General features: G+C 37.3%; 1 non-coding gene across 1 annotated transcript; it reads right to left on the bottom strand.

Annotated features, from left to right (window-relative positions):
• Positions 1–206: 206 nt before the first annotated feature.
• TRNAI-UAU (transfer RNA isoleucine (anticodon UAU)) lies at positions 207–277 on the bottom strand. The gene has a single exon. It is a non-coding gene; the product is annotated as a tRNA-Ile (tRNA).
• Positions 278–9,865: the final 9,588 nt, after the last annotated feature.

Below are 9,865 nucleotides of genomic sequence, written 5' to 3'. Positions count from 1 at the left end.
CAGTTCCCCCCTGCCATGCTGGAGACCCAGGTTCAGTTCCTGGTGCCTGCCCAAGAGAAAAAAAAAAAAGAAAAGGCACCATACAGGCAGGGCAAGAAAGAAGAAAACAAGAACTGAAAAATTCTTACCTGTTAAACAAAATCTAAGCTAGAGGTCTAGAATAAACTGAATGGAAAGTTTTTGTGTTTTTTTGTTTGTTTGTTTGGTGTATGGTCTGGGAATCGAACCCAGGTCTCTCACATATAAGGGGAGCATTCTACCACTGAACCACCCATGCACCCTAAACTGAATGTTAAAGAACAGAAAGACAACAGAGTCATCCAGCAAGAAAACCCTAGGTAAAAAAAAGTGAAAACAATCTCCAGAATAAACTAATTTAGGAAATTAAATACCTAGATGCCAGCAACAAATAACAAATCATACTAGGAAAACTGAAGATATGGCCCAGTCAAAGGAACAAACCAACAATTCAAGTGAGATACAGGAGTTGAAACAATTTAGGATGTTCTAACAGACATGGAAAACCTCATCAAAACTCAAATCAGTGAATTGAGGGAGGATATAAAGAAGGCAAGGGATGAACAAAAATAGGAAATCGAAAGTCTGAAAAAATAAAATCACAGAACTTATGGGAATGAAAGGCATAGTGGAAGAGATGAAAAAAAAGCAATGGAAACCTACAATGTTAGACTTCAAGAGGCAGAAGATAGGATGGGTGAACTGGATGACAGAATATCTGAAATCTGACCAGCAAAGGAAAATATAAGGAAAAGAATGGAAAAATACAGCAGGGATTCAGGGAACTGAGTGACAACATGAAGCGCACAAATATACATGTTGTGGGTGTTCCAGAAGGAGAAAAGAAGGGAAAAGGAGGAGAAAAACAAATGGAGGAAATTATCACTGAAAATTTCCCAACTCTTAGGAAAGACTTAAAGTTACAGAGCCAAGAAGTGCAGTGTACCTCCAAACAGAATAGATCCAAATAGATGTACTCCAAGACACTTACTAATCAGAATGTCAGATGTCAAACAGAAAGAATTTTGAAAGCAGCAAGAGAAAAGCAATCCATCACATACATACAAGGGAAGCCCAATAAGACTATGCGTAGATTTCTCAGCAGAAACCATGGAGGCAAGAAGACAGTGGTATGATATATTTAAGATACTAAAAGAACAGGTGCACAGGTAGTTCAGTGGTTAGAATGCCTGCCTTTGATGCAGGAGACCTGGGCTTGATTCCCAGACCATACACCCTCCCCCCCAAAAAGATACTAAAAGAGCAAAACTGCCAACCAAGAATTCTATATCCAGCAAACTTGTCCTTTTCTTCTTCAAAAATGAGGTGGAAATTAAAACATTTTCAGACCAAAAAATCACTGAGAGAATTTGTGACCAAGAGACAAGCTCTGCAAGAAATACAAAAGGGAGCACTAGAGACAGATAGGAAAAGACAGGAGAAAGAGGTGTGGAGAAGAGTGTAGAAATGAAGATGATCAGTAAAGGTAAAAAGAAAAATTAGGCAAAATAGTGGAAGAAAGTACAGCCCTTACAGTAATAACACTAAATGTTAATGGATTAAACTCCCCAATCAAAAGACATAGACTGGAAGAATGGATTAAAAACAGGACCCATCTATATGCTGTCTACAGGAGACGCATTACAGACCCAAGGATAAATATAGGTTGAGAGTGAAAGGTTAGGAAAAGATACATCATGCAAACAACAATCAGAAAAGAGCAGGAGTAGCTTTACTAATATCCAACAAATTAGACTTCAAGTGTAAAACAGTTAAAAGAGACAAAGAAGGATACTGCATATTAATAAAAGGAACAATTCTACAAGAAGACATAAAAATCATTCATATTTATGCACCAAGCCAGAATGCTGCAAAATATCTGAGGTAAACACTGAAAAGAGAAATAGACACATCTACCATAATAGTTGGTGTGGTAGTTAGATTCAGGTGTCAGCTTGGCCAGGTGAAGGTGCCTAGTTCTTCTGTGGACATGAGCCAATGGCATGTGAACCTCATCTGTTGCTGATTAATCGGCAGTTGTCTAGGAGGCGTGCCTGCTGCAATGAATGATGTTTGATTTAATTGGCTGGAAGCTTAAATGAGAGAGGTCAACGTAGCACAGCCCAAGCAGCTCAGCATACCTCATCTCAGCACTCACAGCTCAGCCCAGCCCTTTGGAGATGCAGAAAGGAATCACCCCAGGGAAAGCTGTTGGAACCCAGAGGCCCGGTGAGAAGGTCAGCAGAGATCACCCTGTGACTTCCCATGTAAAAAACAACCTCAGCTGAAAGTTAGCTGCCTTTCCTCTGAAGAACTATACATTTTAAACTAAATAAATCCCCTTTTATTAAAAGCCAATCCATCTTTGGTGTGTTGCATTCTGGCAGTTTTCATAGACTAGAACAGTTGGAGACCCTCATCAATGGACAGAACATCTAGACAGAGGATCAATAAAGAAACAGAGAATTTGAATACAACAATAAACGAACTAGACTTAACAGACATTTAGAGAACATTACACCCCACAACAGAAGGATATACCTTTTTCTCAAGTGCTCATGGATCATTCTCAAGGACAGACCATATGTTGGGTCACAAAGCAGGTCTCAATAAATTTAAAAAGATTGACATCGTACAAAACACTGTCTCAGATCATAAAGAAATGAAGCTGGAAATGAGTGATTGCCAGAAGGCCAAAAATTCACAAATATGTGGCGGCTCAACAACACACTCTTAAACAACCAGTGGGTCAAGAAAGAAATTAGAATAGAAATCAGTAAATATCTTGAGGCAAATGAAAATGAAAACATAACATATCAAAATTTATGGGCTGTAGCAAAAGCAGTACTAAAAAGGGAAATATATTGTCCTAAATGCCTATATCAAAAAAGAAGAGCAAATATCAAGGAATTAACTACTCACTTGGAAGAACTAGAGAAAGAAGAGCAAACTAGCCCCAACGCAAGCAAAAGAAAGAAAGAACGAAGATTAGAGCAGAAATAAATTAAATTGAGAACATGAAAACAATTGAGAAAATCAGCAAAACCAGAAGTTGGTTCTATGAGAAACTCAATAAGATTGCTGGACACTTAGCAAGGTTGACAAAAAGAAGGAGAGAATGCAAATAAACAAAATCAGAAATGGCAGGAGACATGACCACAGACCCTAGAGAAATAAAGGAGGTAATGAAAGGATACTATGAACAACTTTATGCTAATAAATTAGACAGTGTAGATGAAATAGGCAACTTCCTAGAAAGGCATGAACAACCAATATTGACTCAAGAAGAAATAGACAACCTCGACAAAGCAATCACAAGTAAAGAAATTGAAACAGTCATTAAGAAGCTCCGAAAACAGAAAAGTCCAGGACCAGATGGCTTCACATGTGAATTCTACCAATCATTCAAGAAAGAATTGGTACCAATCCTGCTGAAACTCTTCAAAAAAACTGAAAAGGAGGGAAGGCTACCTAACTCATTCTACGAAGCCAAAAGCACCCTCATACCAAAGCCCCGATACTACAAGAAAAGAAAATTATAGCTCAATCTCTCTAATGAATATAGATGCAAAAATCCTCAACAAAATTCCTGCAAATCGAATCCAGCAATACATCGAAACAATTATACACCCATGACCAAGTGAAATTTATTCCAGGTATGCAAGGATGGCTCAACATAAGAAAATCAATTAATGTAATACACAATATCAACAAATCAAAGCAGAAAAACCACATGATCTTCTCAATTGATGCAGAAAAGGCATTTGACAAAATTAAACATCCTTTCTTGTTGAAAACATTTTAAAGGATAGACATAGAAGGGGACTTCCTTAACATGATAAAGGGAATATATGAAAAACCTATAGCCAACATCATCCTCAATGGGGAAAAACTGAAAACTTTCCCCTAAGATCAGGAACAAGACAAGGATGTCCACTATCACCACTGTTATTCAACATTGTGTTGGAAGTTCTAGGCAGAGCAATTAAACAGGAAAAAGAAATACAAGGCATCAAAATTGGAAAGGAAGAAGTAAAACTCTCACTGTTTGCAGATGATATGATACTATATGCTGAAACCCCCCCAAAAAAATCCACAGCAAAACTACTAGAGCTAATAAATGAGTACAGCAAGGTGGCAGGTTATAAGACCAACACTCAAAAATCTGTAGTGTTTCTATACACTAGTGATTTAGCTAGGGTTCTCTAGAGAAACAGAATCAGCAGGAAATATCTGTAGATATAAAATTTATAAAATTGTCTCATGTAACCATGGGAACATACAGTCAAAAATCCGTGACAACTCCAGTGGAGGGTCTGGATGAACTCCACAGGAGAGGCTTGCCAGCCAAAGTAAGAAGAGAGCCTTTCTCTTCTGAATCCTCCTTAAAAGATTTCCGGTGATTAGATTAAGCATCACTCATTGCAGAGGACACTCCCCTTGGCTGAGTACAAATGGAATCAGCTGTGGATGCAGCCGACGTGATCATGATTTAATTCTATGAAATGTCCTTATAGCAACAGACAGGCCAGCACTTGCCCAACCAGACAAACGGGCACCACCACCTGGCCAAGTTGACATGAATCTGACCATGACAACTAATAGTGAGCAATCTGAGGGGGAAATCAAGAAAAAAATTGCATTTACAATTATAACCAAAAGAATAAAATATTTAGAAACAAATTTAACTAAGGATACAAAAAGACCTATACAAAGAAAACTATAAGAAATTGCTAAAAGAAATAACAGAAGACCTAAAGGAAAGGCATACCAGGTTCATGGATTGGAACACTAAATATAGTTAAGATATCAATTCTACCTAAATTGATTTTTAGATTCAATACAATACCAATTAAAATCCCAAAAACTTAATTGTCAGACATAATAAAAAAAACAATAACCAAGTTTATCTGGGAGGGCAGGGTCCCCTGAATTGCTTAAAATATCGTAAGAAAGAAAAACGAAGTCGGAGGTCTCATGCTACCTGACTTTAAGGCGTATTATGAAGCTACAGTGGCCAAAACAGCATGGTACTGGCATAAAGATAGATATACTGACAAATGGAATCGAATTGAGTGTTCAGATATAGACCATCTCATCCATGAACAACTGATCTTTGATAAGGCAGTCAAGACAACTCCCCTGGGACAGAACAGTCTCTTCAATAAATGGTGCCTAGAGAACTGGATATCCATATGCAAAAGAATGAAAGAGGACCCGTATCTCACACCCTATACAAAAGTTAACTCAAAATGGATCAAAGACCTAAACATTAGATCTAAAACCATGAAATTTTTAGAAGAAAATGTAGGGAAATATCTTATAAATTTTATAATAGGAGGTGGTTTCCTAGATCTTGCACCCAAAGCACGAACATTAAAGAAAGAAATAGGTAAATGGGAACTCCTCAAAATTAAACACTTTTGTGCCTCAAAGGACTTTGTCAAGAAAGTAAAAAGACAGCCTATACAATGGGAGACAATATTTGGAAACAATATATCAGATAAGGGTCTAGTATCCAGAATATATAAAGAGATTGTTCAACTCAACAACAAAAAGACAACCAAATTTAAAAATGGGCAAAAGACATGAATAGACACTTCTCAGAAGAAGAAATACAAATGGCTAAAAGGCACAAGAAAAGGTGCTCAACTTCCCTGTGTATTAGGGAAATGCAAATCAAAACCACAATGAGATATCATCTCACACCCACCAGAACGGCCATTATCAATAAAACAGAAAACGACAAGTGCTGGAGACGATGTGGACAAAGAGGCACACTTATCCACTGTTGGTGGGATTGAAAAATGGTACAACTGCTGTGGAAGGCAGTTTGGTTGTTCCTCAGGAAGCTAAGTATAGAATTGCCAAATGATCTGGCAATATCATTGCTAGGTATCTACTCAGAGGACATGAGCGCAAGGACACAAATGGACATTTGCACACCAGTGTATACAGCAGCATTGTTTACAATTGCCAAGAGATGGAAACAGCCCAAATGTCCATCAACAGACAGGTGGCTTAACAAACTGTGGTATATACATGCGATGGAATATTATGCAGCTGTTAAGACAGAATAAAGTTTTGAAGCATGTAACAACATGGATGAACATTTGAGGACATTTTGCTGAGTAAGATTAGCCAGAAACAAAAGGACAAACGCTGTATGGTCTCACTGATATGAACCGACTTTAGTGAATGAACTTGGGAAAATTTCAGTTAAGAACAGAGCCATCAGAAGATAGAGATAGGGTAGATTTTGGATCATTGGAGCTGAAGGGATACAGACTATGCAACAGGACTGACTGTAAAAATTCAGAAATGGATAGTACGATATTACCTAATTGTAGCACAATAATGTTAGTACACTGAATGAAGCTGAATGGGAGAATGATAGAGGGAGGAGAGCTGGGGGTACATATGAAACCAGAAGGAAAAATAGATTATTGATTTGAACAGTGAATAAAAAAGTATTTGCAAAGTCCTCTTGGGGGAATGGTGAGAAAGGGGGGAAATTCAACTTCCCCATTTGGAAAATTCCTGATATTCTTGCAAGCAGTGGGGACAGCCAAAGCAATAGGCCAAGCCCTCAATCTTGGGGTTTGTTCATATGAAACATCCCCGCAAAGGATAGGCTAAGCCTACTTAAAATTAGGCCTAAGAGTCATCCCCAGAGAATCTCTTCTGTTGCTCAGATGTAGCCTCTCTTTCAGCCAACACAACAAGAAAACTCACTGCTCTCCCCCTCTCTACGTGGGACATGACTCCCAAGGGGTATAAACCTCCCTGGCAATGTGGGACATAAATCCTAGAATGAACTGAGACTCGGCACCAAGGGCCTGAGAAAACCTTCTCAACTAAAAGGGGGAAAATATAAATGAGACAAAATAAAATGTCAGTGGCTGAGAGTTTTCAGAATCAAGAGGTTTTCCTGGAGGTTATTCTTATGCATTATATAGATATCCCCTTTTTAGTTAAGGTGTAGTAGAGAGGCTGGAGGGAAGTGCCTGAAACTGTAGAGCTGTGTCCCAGTAGCCATGTTTCTTGAAGATGATTGTATAATGATAGAACTTTCGCAGTGTGACTGTGTGATTGTGAAAATCTTGTGTCTGATACTCTTTTTATCTGTAATATGGACAGATGAGTAAAAATTATGGATTAAAAATAAATAAATAATAGGGGGAACAAATGTTAAAATAATTTGAGTAGACTGAAAGACAAGTGATCAATGAAAGGGACTGGTAAACGGTATAGAAAAAAATAGAACAAAAGTTAAAATCTGTTGAGTAGATGGAAATATTAGTGGTCAATGAGAGGGAGGGGTAAGAGGTATGGTATGTGTGAATTTTTTCTTTTTAATGTCTTTTTCTGGAGACATGCCAATGTCCTAAAAAATGATCATGGTGATAAATATACAGCTCTGTGATGATACTGTGAGCCACTGATTGCACATCAAGTATGGAATGTTCATATATTTTTAAAAGAGTGTTCATATTTGTATATTGCTTGTTTTTATCAATAAAAATTTTTTAAAAAATCATGCCTGCTCTTGGCAGCTCCTGGAAGGAGAAATGAGAAATGGTAAGGCCTATCGATTTTCCTGATTGTTCTCTTCTAAAAATAAGCAGTGTATTACAACTTGGATTTTACAATTTTAAAATTCACTGATTCTAAGACTAACATTGTTACATTTAAAATTCTGTAACTGACAGTTCCCATCAACAAGCAAGTTAACATAATGAAAACAGAATACACACTAGCTCTTTTTACCTAATGGAAAAAGTCACCTCCAAAAAAAAGAACAATTCAAAAATTAAAACATCATGAATATACATCATTTTTGTGATGATATTCTGAATTACTGATTATGTATGTAGAACGGAATGATCATATGTTCAGAACATTTGTGTTTTTTTTCTTGTCATATTTTTTTAATTTAAAATTTTTTTTAAAAAGAATATACATCATTTTTTACCTTTAAATGTTTAAAAATCCCAGCTACAATTTTTAAGCTTCGATGGACTTCTATTGCACACATTCTGTTATGCTTAAAGATAGGGGTTAGATTAGCTGGAAGATAAATATAGTTTCTGGCACTAAAACCAAACAATTAATAAATTCTCATAAAAACAAAGCAGTCAGAAAAAAAATCTTCCCACTAAGAAAAGCCCAGGGCCAGATGGTTTCACAGGGGAATTCTATCAAACATTCCAAAAAAAACTAACACCAATCCTGTTCAAACTCTTCCAAAAAACTGAGGGAAAAGGAATGCTACCTAACTCATTTTATGTAGCTAATATCACTCTAATACCAAAATCGGATAGACACTATAAGAAAGGAAAACTGCAGACCAATCTCCTTAATGAACATAGATGCAAAAATTCTTAACAAAATACTGGCAACTCGAATCCAACAACACATTAAAAAGAATTATACATCATGACCAAGGGGGATTTATACCAGGAATGCGAGGGTAGTTCAACATAAGAAAATCAATCAGTTTAATACAGCACATTAACAAATTGAAAGGGAAAAATCACATGATCATATCGATACTGAAAAAACATTCCACAAAATCCATCGTCCTTTCCTGATAAAAACACTTCAAACAAACAGCGCAATTATAAAATGGGCAGAGGATATGAACAGACGCTTCTGAAGAGCAGATACAGATGGCTAAAAAGCACATGAAGAACTGCCCATCTTTCCTGGCTAGAAGGGCAATGCAAGTCAAGACAACTGTGAGCTATCACGTCGCACGGATGAGAACGCTATTACACAGACAACGACAAATGTTAGAGAGGATGTGAAGAGGAACACTTATTCACTGTTAGTGGGAATGTACGGTGGTGCAGCTGCTGTGGAAGACAGTTTGGCAATTCCTCAGAAAACTAAATTGAGTTGACCTAATACCGGGCAATACCAATACTCAATATATACTCAGAAGAGCTGTGGGCAGTGACATGAACAGACATTTGCACACCAGTGTTCACAGTAGCACTATTCATAACTGCCAAGAGATGGAAACAATCAAAGTGCTCATCAACAGATGAGTGAATAAACAAAATGTGATCTATACGTATGATGGATTATGCAGCAGTAAAACAAAATGATGTCCCAAGCCATATGACAACATGGATGAACCGTGAGGACATTATGCTGAATGAAATAAACCAGACACAAAAGGACAAATATTGTATGATCTCACTGATGTGAACTAACTCATAGAGTTAGAATACAGGTTACCAGGGGAAGATTAGAGGTAGAGAATGGGGAATTGATGCTTAATTCAAGCAGAATTTCTATTTAGGTTGATGGTAAAGGTTTGGAAATGGATTGTGGTGATGGTATCACATTATTGTGAGTGTAATTAACAGCACTGAATTATATATGTGAGTGTGGCTGAAAGGGTATGTTTTGGGTTATGTATGAGAATGTAAGTTAGATGATAATGCAAAGGGCTGTGTAACACAGTGAAGCACAAGTACTAGAATGTTCTTCCATGAATTAGAACTGATGTACCACACTATTTCAAGGTGTTGACGAAAGGGAAAAAAAATCCTGTGTGGACTACAGACTCAGTAGTGCCTGTATTAGTTAGGGTTATCTAGAGAAACAGAATCAACAGGGAATATTCATAAATATAAAATTTATAAAAGTGTCTCATGTAACCATGGGAACGTAGAGTCCAAAATCTGTAGGGCAGGTTGTGAAGCTGACGATTCCGATGGAGGGTCTGGATGAACTCCACAGGAGAGGCTCGCCGACTGAAGCAGGAAGCGAAACTTACTCTTCTGAATCCTCCTTAAAAGGGTTCCAGTGATTAGATTAAGCATCACCCATTGCA

Source organism: Tamandua tetradactyla, chromosome 23 (genome assembly GCF_023851605.1).
Source record: "Tamandua tetradactyla isolate mTamTet1 chromosome 23, mTamTet1.pri, whole genome shotgun sequence".
Lineage (NCBI taxonomy): Eukaryota > Metazoa > Chordata > Mammalia > Pilosa > Myrmecophagidae > Tamandua > Tamandua tetradactyla.
This window is presented reverse-complemented; position numbering and strand designations above follow the sequence as displayed.